Source organism: Haliotis cracherodii, unplaced genomic scaffold (assembly GCF_022045235.1).
Source record: "Haliotis cracherodii isolate W230 unplaced genomic scaffold, xgHalCrac1.p SCAF_9, whole genome shotgun sequence".
In the NCBI taxonomy this organism is placed as follows: Eukaryota; Metazoa; Mollusca; class Gastropoda; order Lepetellida; family Haliotidae; genus Haliotis; species Haliotis cracherodii.
This window is the reverse complement of record NW_027266343.1, coordinates 36,327,438-36,343,437: the sequence shown is the minus strand read 5'-3', so window position 1 is coordinate 36,343,437 and position 16,000 is coordinate 36,327,438. Positions and strand designations below refer to the sequence as shown.

Genomic DNA, 16,000 nt, shown 5'->3' with positions numbered 1-16,000 from the left:
TGGGTGTCTGGTCGTAAATTTTCAACAATAGCCCAGCGGAAGAAACAGAAAATGATCTCACAATTTACCAATATTGGAACTCGAAACAGGGTCTTAGACGTGACGTGCAAATATTCGTGTTCTAACCGCTTGGCTAACACCCTCCTCAAAGAGCAGCAAAGAGTAGGTCAGCAGGTTCGGAATGTGAGGGTTCTACTGAAGGCAATTTTGATAGCATGTTATATAGTATGTAATTCGACTTAGAAAATAAGAATATAAATGATGAACATTGGCATGATGGCCGTTGGTGCCAACAAATGGTATTCGTCACGATGAGAGTTTTAATCTTCATCAATAATTTTGACATCAGCACATTTGTACCTCATAACTTCTGTGCCGCGATCGACTCATGGCATCAATGACGATATGGTGTTTATTCGCCATTTCATTTGAATGTTCTTAAATGCGAAAACATGGCTATCAGTGACACGCTGTAGCTTGATACAAAGACCAACACACATCACTGGCATGTACTCTATGTCACGGAGAACACTGCTTTCAACAGAAGAACATTTGTTTCAGACGTGTCTTTTTGGTTTTGAAATGTCTCACCCTCTCCTCCTCCCCAGCTTTACGTTTTCCGCTTCCCATGACTTGCGTGAAACCACCCGTCATTCCCAACCATTTGTTTAATGAGTGAGTGAGTTTGATTTTTGCAATATTCCAGCAATACCACGGCGGGGGACACCAGAAATGGGCTTCACACATTGTACCCATGTCGGGAATAGAACCCGGGTCTTCGGCGTGACGAGCGAGCGCTTTAACCACTAGGCTACCCGACCGCCCCCTATTTGTTTAAAGTCTGAAACAAATCTCGACAAGTCATATTTCTAATTGCCTGTCGTTATGCTTAGACAGTCTTTCCTTGAACCACGCCATCTGTTCCAATATTCGACTCAAAATCAAAATATTCGTGAGGACTAATGGTTATCCAACTTGCAACCCCGCCCTTCCCCACCTTATCCATCCAATACATCGACTTCTTCCTCCTCACCAACCACTTTTAATCCACTATAACCTACAACTCACAACTCCTCCCCACAAACACCAGTTCGCCCCTTTTTCACCCAACCCTAATTCCACACCACGCTACCCGGAGAACACCACCATACACCCCTAACCCACATGACTCCTCCTTAAAACACACCAGCTCTTCCTTTCTTCTCCCTCGTCAGTCCACAACAAGCAGATTAACATCCAGACACATCTGTAAAGATGCGGTAATAGGAACCACTGTCGCTAGCTGAAGACAGATGTCAGAGAGTAAAGCCAAATAAATAAACCCCGATTCTGTAATATTGTTATTCTTTGCCTGTTTCCCGCGGCCCAATTCACAGAGTTTAAAGGAACTATTTTTGGTAAATTTGATACTCAATTGACGTCACAAGTCTTTCAGTGTGTCATTTGGTGGTGACAAGCTTTTCCTTGTTATCATCCGCTTCTGTATCCGCATTGTTCTCTCAAGACAGAATGATTCATTCAGAGAATTACACAAGACTGCGAACCCTTTTCCCACCGTATGAAGGAATGGAAGAACTCTACGCAATGCCAAAGAGACCATTGGCACAACCAGATGTGATACAAGTTCACGTTACGTTTAACACCAAGAACTTCTAACTGTTTGGTACGAATACCACGTGTACTTCAAAATTGTGTCAACAGAAACAAATAGATTAACTTAATGATTTAAAATATCAATTAAAATTGGACAATAAGATCAATGTTAAAGCTTTATTACTGACACGATCTAGCGCAAAGATAACATGCAATTGTTACAGACACTATCTGTCAAATTTTTCCATTAACATTTAGAGAATAAGATGTGTGAGAAAACATAACTAAATAGAATTGCCATTAACTTCCTGCTACATGGCAGATCACCATGCATAAACGTTAGCAACCCACCAAGTCACCCGATGACCGACTATAGACGTCTTAGACGTAATACACTCGGTGCCCAGCCACACAGTAAGCAATATCACTAATATCTCGCACCGATATCTCCTGTACATTGTCCGCGGCCGACACCCGAGACAATGAAAACCATCTGACCTTGTACCTCCCAGCTTACCCATCTACAGTGCAGTGAGGTGCTCAACAGGTAGTCGACTGGCGTCGAGGTAAAACGAACCAAATAGACATGCGTTCACGTTATGTAAAAACGCGTCTGAGAAAGCAGTGTATACGGCTGGAGGGAAATTAACCCTTGATTCTCCTCATGATATATTGTCACTGTACCTGCAGTCGAGATCCTCCACAGTCTGGTGATAACCTATTTCTCCACGACCCCTGCTACACGAGATATATCATGCTATTTTATCCCACAGGTAAATACAAAACAACGTACCTGGAACGGATGACCATTATGACGTCACAGTGTTGACCGTACACGTCACCTTCAAGCTCTGTCAAACGGCGCGCGAGACGTCTCAATACGTCTTCCTGTTCGTCTACTCCGACTGAACGTTGTGTGGTGGCCTGTGCCATTCCGTGTGTTCTCGATGAACAGGGCGATTAGTCATAACAGGACTCTACAACCAGCCTGCTTGGGCTAGCCGAAGAAGCGGAGCTCCAACGGTATATGCTACCAATTATGTATAGGCGCTCTGCCAAAACGCCCCGCAACTCACAATGGTAGCATCTTCACATCTCACTCCCTTGCTATATCTTCGATCTCACTTGTTACATATTAACCACTTCAAAGACACAAATGGCTGTCCTACAATATTGAATGGTATCGGTAGTCTTAGGAAGAACGACGTCTTGGGGAAATACTTCGGCACCTGTCTCTCCACGATACACAATATACGCTCGTGTCTGTTCAGATATATCTCATATGGTCTGTCTTACCTGCCGTGGTGCATCTTGTTTGGAGTGAACCTAGACAAGGAAGAACGTGTAGACTCCTAACGACAACAGTTACAGCGACAGCGTTTCCACAGGGAGACGACCAGACAGCGTGGAGGAATACCAGGGGATAATACGGTCTTATCACCCCGCGAGATGGAGTAAGAATGGTAATGTCGGGGGTCGCATTTGACAACTCTCCAAACAAAACACTCAACAGGCACGCCCGTATTACTTTCGTCACTTATCATATTTAACTTTATAGTTTATTATTTGTCTAAAGAAACACAGTCTTTAGGGGGGGTCACGCAAAACGTCGGTTCTTGGCGTGTGTAGTATTGTGTGTACCGATAACGTGCCTCACATCCAGAAGGGGATAGGAAGGTTCAAAGCACGAGTTGGCGTGGCTACATTAAATACAATTTAGACTTTTACTCAACAGCAATTCCCAGCCCATACAGTACGACTAGGTTTGGCGGCTTGATTCTTCAAGCTCGTAAGGAGTGAGTGAGTATGGCTTTACGCCGCTTTAAGCAATATCCCAGCAATATCACTGTGGGGGACACCAGAAATGGGCTTCAAAAATTGTACCATGACGGGAACCTAGGCTACCCGACCGCCCCCAGCTCATAAGGAGGTAAGCTGCTTCAACTTTGATGTTCAAAAAGGTTAAAATGAATAAAGTTTAACGCCGCTCTTAATGTTTAAGTCAGCCCACGAGAGAGGACACACAGTATACCCTTCTGGAATAGAACAGGTGTTCATGACGGGCAATACATTAACCCTTAGCTACCCTGCTGCCCTTAAGGTCAAGATAATATTGTTTAGCCATAAGACGATATAACTCATAAAGGTGAACTTGGGGTGTTATTTTGTAATGACCTTGACACAAGTTAGTAAATCCTAATATGTGACCTTGGCCTTGACATGAATGTCTCATACGTTACCGATCAGTGATGCTTCAAATTGTTATTTGGTTTCGTTCCTGCTAATTCAAGTCTCTAATGGCATATACAGATGTGACTAACTGCCTCGACAGAACAAAAAAAAGGTTAGACAAAATAATCCAGTTTCCAACCAATATTCCAGAGAAGATATCGGAGATAAGACGCTTCGTCTTGGCGTAATTTACATGTGTATGATATACCAGGTACTTGATGTGCAATACAGTTCACTACAGACCAACCTTGAAGAAACCGGCCTCAGATCTTGCTTTCATAAATATTCTGTAATCACCTTCCGGCAAATTATGCTTGATGATTTCCCGCCACCCTGCTTTGGCGGGAGACTTAACAAGGTGCAGCGTGCGGCGCCACCTGGCGAGCTTCCCACGGCGTATTGACAAAGTGGAGATATACGAGCTACGATCACAGGGTTCTGATACATACATCTCCGCGTCCACATCCTGGAGGCCTCCCCACAACTGCTCAGCTTGTCGAGAATCTCCGTACGTCAATTGTTTCATCATCTATCGGAACATCATTCGGAACAGACGATTGTCTCTTTTTTACTCTCGATCACGGAATGTGACCTGATATTCGAATGATATTTTGTCTTTGGATAATAAAAAAATTAATTAGGAATTACCTGGGACATACACATTATAGCTCAACGTCACTGTATGGAAACCACTTGGGGATTCGAGAGTAATATTGATCCTATTAACCTATGACTGTCGAACGAGGCGACAACATGGACCGAATCGTCAGATTTGGTATCCTGGTTTGTCTAGGCCAGTTTAGAATTTTTACATTTTGTTTGTTGTTGTTTAACGCCGCACTCAGCAATATTCCAGCTATATGACGGCGGTCTGTAAATAATCGAGTCTGGACCAGACAATCCAGTCAGTATGTGAAGGTGTTCGAGAAGTAGCAAGTTTGATTCACGTTATTTAAAACCCACATGGTCTGAAGCCTCAAATTGAATGATACAGTGAACCCTCGTTAGACTGGATGCCGTTAATACGAACACCTAGCAGTCCGGACGAATACCGATGGGAACGTTTACATGTACACGGGCATATCGAATCATACTCATAATTCGTGAATCCGGACACTACCGTTCACTTTCACGGGATTCAACTTTATATAACATTCTAGGTGATGCTTAATTCCCTTAAATACAACGTCTGACAGACACGTGTCAATCATTACAATGTCTGCCTGACACACGTCGATAACTACAATGTCTGACTGACACGTGTCAATAATTACAACTACTCACCAACACAAGTCAATACTTACAACATCTGATTGTTACAAGTCAATAATTCCAAACTCGACGGACACGACTCAACAATCATAACGTCCAACTCACCAAAATTATATAATTTAATCGTCTGGCTGAGACAAAACAATAACTACAATGTCTGACTGACACAAGTCAATCACTACAATGTCTGACTGACACAAGTCAATAACTACAATGTCTGACTGACACAAGTCAATCACTACAATGTCTGACTGACACAAGTCAATAACTACAATATCTGACCGACACAAGCCAATAACTACAATGTCTGACTGACACAAGTCAATAACTACAATATCTGACCGACACAAGCCAATAACTACAATGTCTGACTGACACAAGTCAATCACTACAATGTCTGACTGGCACAAGTCAATAACTACAATGTCTGACTGACACAAGTTAATAACTACAATGTCTGATTGACAAAAGCCAATAACTACAATGTCTGACTGGCACAAATCGATCACTACAATGTCTGACTGACACAAGTCAATCACTACAATGTCTGACTGACACAAGTCGATCACTACAATGTCTGACTGACACAAGTCAATCACTACAATGTCTGACTGACACAAGTCGATCACTACAACGTGTGACTGACACAAGTCAATAACTACAATGTCTGACTGACACAATTCGATCACTACAATGTCTGACTGACACAAGTCGATCACTACAATGTCTGACTGACACAAGTCAATAACTACAATATCTGACCGACACAAGTCGATCACTACAATGTCTGACCGACACAAGTCAATAACTACAATGTCTGATTGACACAAGCCAATAACTACAATGTCTGACTGGCACAAATCGATCAATGCAATGTCTGACTGACACAAGTCAATCACTGCAATGTCTGACTGACAAGTCAATAACTACAATGTCTGACTGACAAGTCAATAACTACAATGTCTGATTGACACAAGTCAATCACTACAATGTCAGACTGACACAAGTCAATCACTACAATGTCTGACTGACACAAGTCAATCACTACAATGTCTGACTGACTCACACAAGTCAATCACTACAATGTCTGACTGACACAAGTCGATCCCTACAATGTCTGACTGACACAAGTCGATCACTACAATGTCTGACTGACTGACACAAGTCAATAACTACAACGTGTGACTGACACAAGTTAATAACTACAATGTCTGACTGACACAAGTCGATCTCTACAATGTCTGACTGACACAATTCAATAATTCCAAATTCAACAATTGAAATTCTATCCCTCTTAGACTGCCTTGATGGGATAAGGCTCAGCCAATCGGCAACCCTGACAAGTATGACGTATGTCACTTTACAAGTTTATGAATATCATAATTACACAGATATTCACACGGACACACGACTCTCATTGATTCGTCATGACCAAGGCTTCAAATGTTAAATTTAGCACGGTCAAATCTACAGGTAACCTAGCTCTACATTGAAAACACAGTACAGTAAAGTACGGTTATAACGAACTCAAAGGGACTACTAATTTTAGTTCGTTATAACCGTAGTTCGTTATTAGCATATATACAGCATAACTACAGCAAATAGTCGGGACCAAAAAAGTAAGTTCGTTATATCCGTCAGTTCGTTATAAGCGTGTTCGTTATAACCGTAGTTTACTGTACATGTATGTTTATCTCCATTCTGCCATGACTAAATATAACGCGAACTCTTTGGTGCTTGCAAATACATTGAGTGAAGCGGCATGGGTTGAGTCCAGTGATTTGAGTGGGTTGTCGATGTGAATTACGGATTCACTGACAACAGTCTTTAAACAAAATATGGCGCTGTATATGCTCAGGTAGTTTATTTACATCGTAATACTTCACTCGAACATGTGACAGGCTTGGACAGCATAATAGCACGGCAACTTGGAAAGGTGAGGTCGGCACCCCTAAAGCAAACTAAGCAAGCTTTGCAAAGCTTTCGTTCAACACCGAACGTCACCATTATGACGTCATATCGCTCATTGTGACGCAAAAGATATGACGTCACAGTCGTATACTAGTATACAAAAGCGCCAGATTCCAAGCTCGCTGTTGTCCCCAAAACTTTAAATACAATCTCTTTGTTGATTCCTATCGTGTTTTCTGCACGAAGTGTATTGCCACACATCCTTTGAATTTTGTAGTAACCGTAACTTTGCATTTTGTAACGCCTACCGACAATGACTTATAAAAATACTATTCTATGAATATTAGCTTCCACGGCGATGCGGCCGTCACACCAACTGTTTCAATCAGAGGGAGGTTATTGTGATTTAATAGCCTCAGATTGACCAATCAGAATCGAGTAATTTCCAGATTCATAGTAGAATCTAATGCAATCTTTCAAAATATTTATACAATCAAGAGAGTGGGGATGTGGGCATGCAAGATGTTCCTAGTTTACTGCTTGACAGTAACCAATACATCTAACTGGTCGTTATTCCATGTGTATAGGGTTTCTGTACATCCCATTTTCACAGGTAATCAAAGCATAAAGCGGTAATAAAGTATGTTTCATCTCCCCCAGTGTTGCAACAAGACACTAGGGAAATGTGTATTCACTTTCGTTAGGCGTCCATGGCTAACTACCGATACGGCTACCGGCGGCGCTTAATGAGCGCAGCATTAAACATGCGTACTATTCCAAAGCGATGTATTTTCCATGAAACAACCATCTTTCTAAACGAATGTACTTTGGAGTAAGACGAAGTTGTTTTTTTCTTTCGGAAACTGAGTATCTGTGCAGTGGCAGATTGTGACTGGTAATTATCAGTTTTTTGCCAACATTAGCTCTTTTCGATCTTACACATATGAACGTCTACACATGAGACCGACTCGCCTGAACACGACGGTTGATGCGTCGGTTCAGCCAAATGTAACAATAAGAGTCGTCGTTTAAGCGCAACACATACATTGTTTAACTATAACAAATACACTGTATTTATATGTAACTAATATTTAAGGGTACAGCCCTAGGGGACCAGGTTTGGATATATATAAAACACGTTAAGGATCGTCCGAATAACAGATGACAGATGAGTTGTACTAATATGACAGAATCGGGAGATCCTTAACATTAACATTAACATCCATAAAGTAGTATGGGTTCCCATCAATCTATTGGTCGTAGAAAAGTGTGGTCAGGCTTGTTACCTTGACTGAGGGCGTGTCCCAAGAGCGTGGATGGTTGCTAATATTTTTAATATTGTTTGTGTGGCCCAGATTCCATTACGTACAGGCTGGATATGTTATAGCTTGATTACTTCTAAACAAAACGACCGCCTCCGTGGTCTAGTGGTAGAGCGTACGATCGGAGAGAGGAAGGTCGGGGTTCGATCCCCGGCTGTGTCATACCAAAAGACGTTAAAAGATGGTACTTGTTGTTACCCTGCCTGGCGCTTGGCATTAAGAGGCTAAACAAGGACTGGTCGGCTCGGAGTCAGTATACTGTGTCTGAGTTGGGTGTTCTTGTTAAACTTCAGCATGGAATCTCAGTGGGCTAGCACTATAAAAATCGGCATTAGTCCGAACTAGTACAAGCAGCCACACACACGTGCATGCACGTCGCTATGTATGTGTAATAACCTGGACCGCGACGTTAAACCCCATTTCACCTCACCCTACCTCACCTTAATACAAATGAATCATTCAATCATTCAAAAGTACTTCACTGCTATGGGAATCCATACTCGGAAACTATTATACTTGACCATATCATCTGTTCGCGTTTATGCAATCACTGGTATGGGCAAAACAGCCGTCTAAGGTTCTGCAGCTGTCATTGCATGATCGCGGGTTTCGAATCCCAGATTCTCACTATTGTGTTTTTTCTTGCAAAGTGAGTGAGTGAGTGAGTTGGGTTTAACGCCGCTTTTAACAGTATTACAGTTATATCGCGGCGTGTCAGCTTAATGTGGGAGGAAAGCCCCAAGTGATGCAGGTCTCACACGTTTACCACTTCGGTGAAACCCACGAGCACGGGTATGGTGCTGACAAACATAGAAACATAATCGGGGCGAACCGGGATTCGAACCCACAATCATAGGTTTCTGGCGTGCCCAAGGGACGCAACTCTGCACAGCGAATCGCGGCGCCTTATACAACTGTGCCACACGTGCCACCCGTGCCCCCTACTTACAAAGAGTGACAAATCAAATCAAAGGCACCAACAACCATACCCGTACCTGTCTGTTTCACAAGTAAAACAGTAAAAAAAAAAAAAACTGCCTCACTTCGGGCTTTCCTCCCACATGAAGCTGACACGCTGTGACATAACTGAAATAATGTTCAAGGCTGCGTTAAACCACGGACTTGTTATATAGGTCCGTGGTTAAACTCAACTCACTCACACATTTATACAAGTAACATAAGCTACCATTCACTCCAAACTACCATTGTCACTGACCCACATACACACATAACACAGAACACGTACTTACATTTGCTCCAGTGAATACAACAAACTTATCACCGCTCGTGAACGTTTTTCAACACGGCGCCGTTTCACAAGGCAACCTGTCCTCGCCGTCTCTTCTCCTTCATTACCCCCGCAGTAACGGGGACCGCTCTACCTGAGCCTTGTGACGTTATATGACGTCTTTGAAGCGTCACTTGACCACTGACCCAGCAAATTGATTGAAGAGCTCAGGCAACTGACCAATCAGCATCGTTTAAATACTATGTCTAACGTATATTACAAATTACGGTGTTTTTAGTGCAAGACGCAAAGAAGTAGACAAGCGTGAAGGTAAATAAGGTGATTCATATTAATTACCGACTTTTGTAGGTTACAGCAACCGACACATGTTACCTTGTCATATATTAGTGCATGTCGAAAGTTTCCTATGTAACAATAGCAATGTCATAAGGCCATACAAAAAACATGATGTTTATTCATCCTCTCGTTGCCGCTAACTTATTGCTAATTAACCTAAATTCAAGCTTATTTTGTTTAAAAAATGCGTTCCATGAAAACACAACAGTTCAAAAAAGAGTTGTTTTATAATCATTAATGATGATATATATCCACTCAACCCAATTTATGTTTAATAGCAGGTGTGGAAAAAGGAAACTTTTTGAAGAGTTCGCTCAGGGCGAAGACGGGTTGGAATTACATACCTGGTACAATGTTTGAAGCCCTAACGTAGTTGCCCATGCCGTGTTATTGCTGGGATACTGCTAACATCATACTCACTCACTCACTCAATCCACCCGGACCGTTGTAGAGTAGAGTAGTGGTAGAGCGTCCGCCCGGAGAGCGGAAGGTCCGGGGTTTGATCCCCGGCCGCGTCATACCAAAAGACGTTAAAAGATGGTACTTGTTGTTACCCTGTCTGGCGCTCGGCATTAAGGGGCTCAAACAAAGACTGGTCGGCTCGGAGTCAGTATACTGTGTCTGAGTGGGGTATTCATGTTAAACTGCGGCATGGTATCTCAGTGGGCTAGCACTATAAATCGGCATCAGTCCGGACTAGTACAAGCAGCCACACACACACGTACATGCACGTCGCTATTAGTGCAATAATCTTGGACGCGACATTAAACCCAGTTTCACCTCACCTCAATTCATCCGCACTCTCACTCACTCACTCACTCACTGGTGCTTTCTCTGGCACATGGGATTAAGGGGATAAAACAAGGACTGGTCGGCTCGGAGTATACTGAGTGGGTGCGGCATGCTATCTCAGGGAGCGAGCACTATAAAACCGTCATTAGTCCGGACTAATACAAATCTTACTGGCTTGGGTTGTCGATCCGTTTGTTTGTCTCTTTCTCTATTTGTATGTCTCTTTCAAACTGTCGATCTGGGTCTGTCTATCTGTCCATCCCTGATTACGTTCGTCTCTCTCTCTCTCTCTCTCTCTCTCTCTCTCTCTCTCTCTCTCTCTCTCTCTCTCTCTCTCTCAATAAGTGACTATGTCCGTCTGTCTGTTTCACTGTATGACTCTGAATATTCATCTCCATGACTTCGTCTGTCTGTATGTCACACACACACACACACACACACACACACACACACACACACACACACACACACACACACACACATATATATATATATATACTCTTCAACACGACTTTAAACCCCATTTCACCTCACCTTAATTGTCGTATATCCTGTCGCTAACACATAATTAACTCACATCAGAAAGTATTTTTTTAGGGGTAAATAACATCTTCTATAAATGACGTTAAATATGATATGAAATATTAAGTGCTTGCTGCTCCGATTATATTTGATACCCCTGCCTTAATAACTCCTCCATCAAGCTGGTTCGCTTACGTTTTATTTCCCGGCAAGTAGTTTATTATGATTGTTTTCTTGCATGCCAAGTCCGTCTGTGCGGATATATTAATGTGGAGGTCGTGGCGGGACGACACAGAGCCGTGCATATCAAGAACTCGAAACTAGAAACGAGGCTGTATCAAAACTCGTGGTCCTCCTATAGTTGAAAGATTTTAGGGTGTTGGTTAATCGAAGAGGATATTCGGTATACTTAATACCGTTAGACGGCGTTAAAATTAAAAAAAATAAACCTTTTGCTCAAAATAAAACCAGGCAGTTTCTCTATTCATCAAGTGAAAATGTTATTGAAGTATTTCTGCCCGTATTTGTTTTCTCTGCGTCGTTACACCCATTTTAAAATAGGTGAAGAAAGAGACGATTGCACATGTGAGGCCTGGGGTGATCTGACTTTTTTATATTTTAACCAATCTGTATACACACACCTTTGTACTCTACATAAGTAATATTTTTTACATATATTGATAAACAGCAGCGTAAAACTTTCACGTCAGGATTGTTTTTTATTGTATTTTCAAATGTCAATTGACATCCTTAACACTTAAGATGATCAGATAACTATTTTCATGTATTTCGTGGGAAATGCATCGACATCGACACCACCAACTCCCACGTTCACGATGACGCCCACGACAGCGGAAACACTGGGAATCACCACCCAGCCCTTGAAACTGCACCCGGCACGTGCTCAAATCGAAAAGTGTTCATTGGCATTGGTATTGGTATCCCACCTACCAAACTAGTGTCCTTAAAACGGCATTCACTATCAAGTACCAACCGCCCTATACACCACCGCGTACTGCTTTACACCCGCTACACCACCTGACACCACTCTGCGCTACCTCACACCGCCAGACAACCTTGCTCCACTTCAAAACATCCAGACTGTATTTTTGTTAAGCGACGCTCTATTCCAGCTGAGTGAGTTGGGTTTAACGTCGCTTTTAAAATTATTCCAGTCATATCGCGGCGTGTCAGCTTAATGTGGGAGAAAAGCCCGAAGTGATGCAGGTTTAGACGTTTACCACTTCGGTGAAACCCACGAGCACGGGTATGGTGCTGACAAACCTAGAAACATAATCGGGGCGAACTGGGATTCGAACCCACAATCATAGGTTTCTGGCGTGCCTAAGGGACCCAACTCTGCACAGCGAATCGCAGCGCCTTAGACGACTGGGCCACCCGTGCACCCTCCAGCTGAATGACGTCGCTCTATAGACATTGTATCGACGAGGCAAACCAGGCACCATATGTTTTAGCCATGTCTCATGTCGTGAGGGTTGAGTGACTGAGTGAGTATGGCTTTACGCCGCTTTTAACAATATTTCAGCAATATTCCAGCAATATCACGGCGGGGGACACCATTCACATATTCTACCCATGTCGGGAATCGAACCCGTATCTTCGGCGTGACGACCGAATGCATTAACCACTAGGCTACCCAACCGCCCCTCATGCCGGAAAGGTACAATGGTATGTAGTAAACTATGACACTCTAAGAGACTCTAAGACTCTAAGAGTCTGACCGTCCTATCCATGAAGTGGCTTCTAACGACGAGGTTGCTGAGGGGACAAGTGTGTTGCAGTCGTGTAGGGTGCCACAATTCGCTGTGCAGAAGTTGTGTCCCTTGGATACGCCAGGAACCTATGATTGGTTCCTGGTTCACCCCGATTTCTAGGTTTGTCAGCAACCTAAGACCTGCATTACCTCAGGCTTTCCCCCAACATTAAGCTGACACGCCTTGATATTACTGGAAGACTGTTCTAAATGGCGTTAAACCCAACCCTCACTCACTCACGAGGCTGCTGGGGAAGTATTCTAACCCAGGATCACGACACTTCAGGCCTCAAGATCTTTGGTGAATACAATCTAACCTGATCAAACCCACATGATCCAAACCTGCAATACGCAAAGTTAGGCACCAAACAAGCACTTACTTTTTGATCCAAATTTAGCGAGTTGCGGGCGCTATGGTAGAGCGGGACATGCTTTCCCTTTTCGCTAAGGGGCGGTCGGGTAGCCTAGTGGTTAAAGCGTTCGCTCGTCACGCCGAAGTCCCGGGTTCGATTCCCGACAAGGGTACAAATTGTGAAGCCGATTTCTGGTGTTCCCAACCAAACCGTGATAATGTTAGATTATCTTAAAAGCAGCGAAAAATCAAACTCACTCACTCACCTTTTCGCTAACTGTTGTCATCACTGATTTTAGTGATCCATTTTTATTTTTTATCACTATTTTACTTTTAACGCCCAGCGATATCTGTTTCGGTAGATAATCGAGTATGATTATTCTATGGCGTGGATGTTTTATATTTCTCCTAAAAAACAATGTAACCTATCACAACAGAGCCTCGCTGAAGTAGGGAGCTACATCGTCCCGGGCGTACAATCAGGAAACGTGGCACCAAGACAGCATTGTGAATGTGGAACAGTTACGTTAACAAACAGCGCGACTTCATATGGACCACTTTGTTGTCACATGGGTTGAACTCTCTGCAGTCAGAGAATGTGTCTCATATTGGCAGCTTTCATTAACCCTCTCAAGCATGACAACAGGAACGAGGAACGTGGCAAGTGGGGCTTGTTTTATCGGCAATAGCTCCATACAGTGTTGTATTTCACCTAATACATAACACGTGTACTATAATGAAGTAGATATATGTAAAAAGTGACATTTGGAAGATAATTTGATTAACACTATGGAACCATGCGGTTATTTCGGCAGCAGGAAAACTCATCTACCATAATCATATAAAAACGTTACACAGACGTTTCTCAGTTTTCGTTAAGGGATTCCTGGTGGCCCAGTCGTCTGAGGTGCCGAAATTCCCTGTGCAGAGTTGCGTCCTTTGGATACGCTAGAAACCTATGATCGTGGGTTTGAATCCCGATTCGACCTGATTATGTGTCTAGGTTTGTTAACAGCATACTCGTGGGTTTCACCTAAGTTGTAAGCGTCTCAGACCTGCATCACTTCGAACTTTCCTCCCACATCAAGCTGACACAGTATAATATGTACGTAATACTGTTCAAAGCGGCGTTAAACCTAACTCACTCACTCGCTCCTGGAGGAGGTCCCGTTCCTTATTCCCTGTGATGTTCCCAAAGGTACCTGTACGCTGCTTTTAGCAATATTCCAGCAATATCACGGCGGGGGACACTAGAAATGGTCTTCACACATTGTACCCAAATCGGGAATCGAACCCGGGTCTTCGGCGTGACAAGTGAACGCTTTGACCACTAGGCTACCCCCACACCCTTTATCACGTGGACAGACTGACGCGAGTAGACTTTGGAAGGTGGACAGAGGGACGTGTGTATCACTTTCTCGGGTGCAAGATCTTCACACTCCATAAACATACGTATTTATTTTATTAGATATGAATCCAACTCTAAATGCCAGAATAACTTGTTGCAATTGATATTGCAGCGAGGCGGACATAAAATCATGTCATTCAATGAAAAAACAGCGGGTCAAAGTGTCCCTGATGTGGAGGTTGCGACACAGTTTCAGCTTGAAGTATATATAAACATATCTCTGTGTTGGTTTGACATATATATATGTCGATATGTTAACGTGACGACCAGCAATAGACAGAGTAACAGTCTGTTTGTGTTGGAGTTGACAGGGAAACCGGGCAATGCTGTATTGACAGTAGACACGACAACCAGTAAATACTGTATTGAGAGTAGACACGACAACCAGACAATGTTGTATTGAGAGTAGACACGACAACCAGCCAATGCTGAATTGAAGTAGACACGACAACCAGCCGATGCTGTATTGAGAGTAGACACGACAACCAGGCAATGTTGTATTGAGAGTAAACACGACAACCAGTCAATGCTCTATTGAGGGTAGACACGAAATCCAGCCTATATTGTATTGAGAGAGACACGACATAACAAACAGCCAATGCTTTATTGAGAGTAGACACAATAACCAGCCAATGCTTTAATGAGAGTAGTCACGACAACAAGCCAATGTTGTATTGAGAGTAGACACGACAACCAGCCAATGTTGCATTGAGAGTAGACACGACAACCAGCCAATGCTGTATTGAGAGAAGACACGACAACCAGCCAATGCTGTATTGAGAGTAGACACGACAACCAGCCAATGCTGTATTGAGAGTAGACACGACAACCAGCCTTTATAATATTACTAAAATTATATACTGGGTCCCTTACAACTTTACTAAAAATGGACCAAAATGGACAAGTTTAGTGCTGGCCAGTAGGTAACACTGTATGGACAAATGGACAACACTCGACCAGAACATCACGACTCGGACGCAGATCTGCACAGCTAATTGCAGCGCCTTTTACTGGCCAATTGGTGGCCCATCTAGACTCAAGAGACTGGTCGGCTCGAAGTCAATATTACGTGTCTGAGTGGGTATTAAGCTGCGGCATGGTGTCTCTGTGGGTACCGGCGTGAATTCGGACTAGTACAGGCAGCCACACAGAGAGGTACATGCACGTCACTGGAATAACACTGAGCGATGCGTTAAACCCCTTTTCACCTCTCCTCATCTCAAGAGCCTGGTTGTTG

At 43.1% G+C, this 16,000-nt stretch overlaps 1 protein-coding gene across 5 annotated transcripts in view; it reads right to left on the bottom strand.

Annotated features, from left to right (window-relative positions):
- Positions 1-16,000, bottom strand: part of LOC139451660 (matrix metallopeptidase-21-like) — a 105,849-nt gene that overhangs the window by 44,586 nt on the left and 45,263 nt on the right. The window contains exon 1 of one of the 5 annotated variants that reach the window (XM_071232980.1): positions 2,890-2,976. The exons of 3 other annotated variants lie outside the window; for them this stretch is intronic. The gene's annotated coding sequence lies outside the window, so the exon portion shown is untranslated. Of the gene's footprint in view, positions 1-2,386; positions 2,590-2,889; positions 2,977-16,000 lie in introns of those variants that run through there. One more of the 5 variants, XM_071232972.1, reaches the window with a different exon arrangement.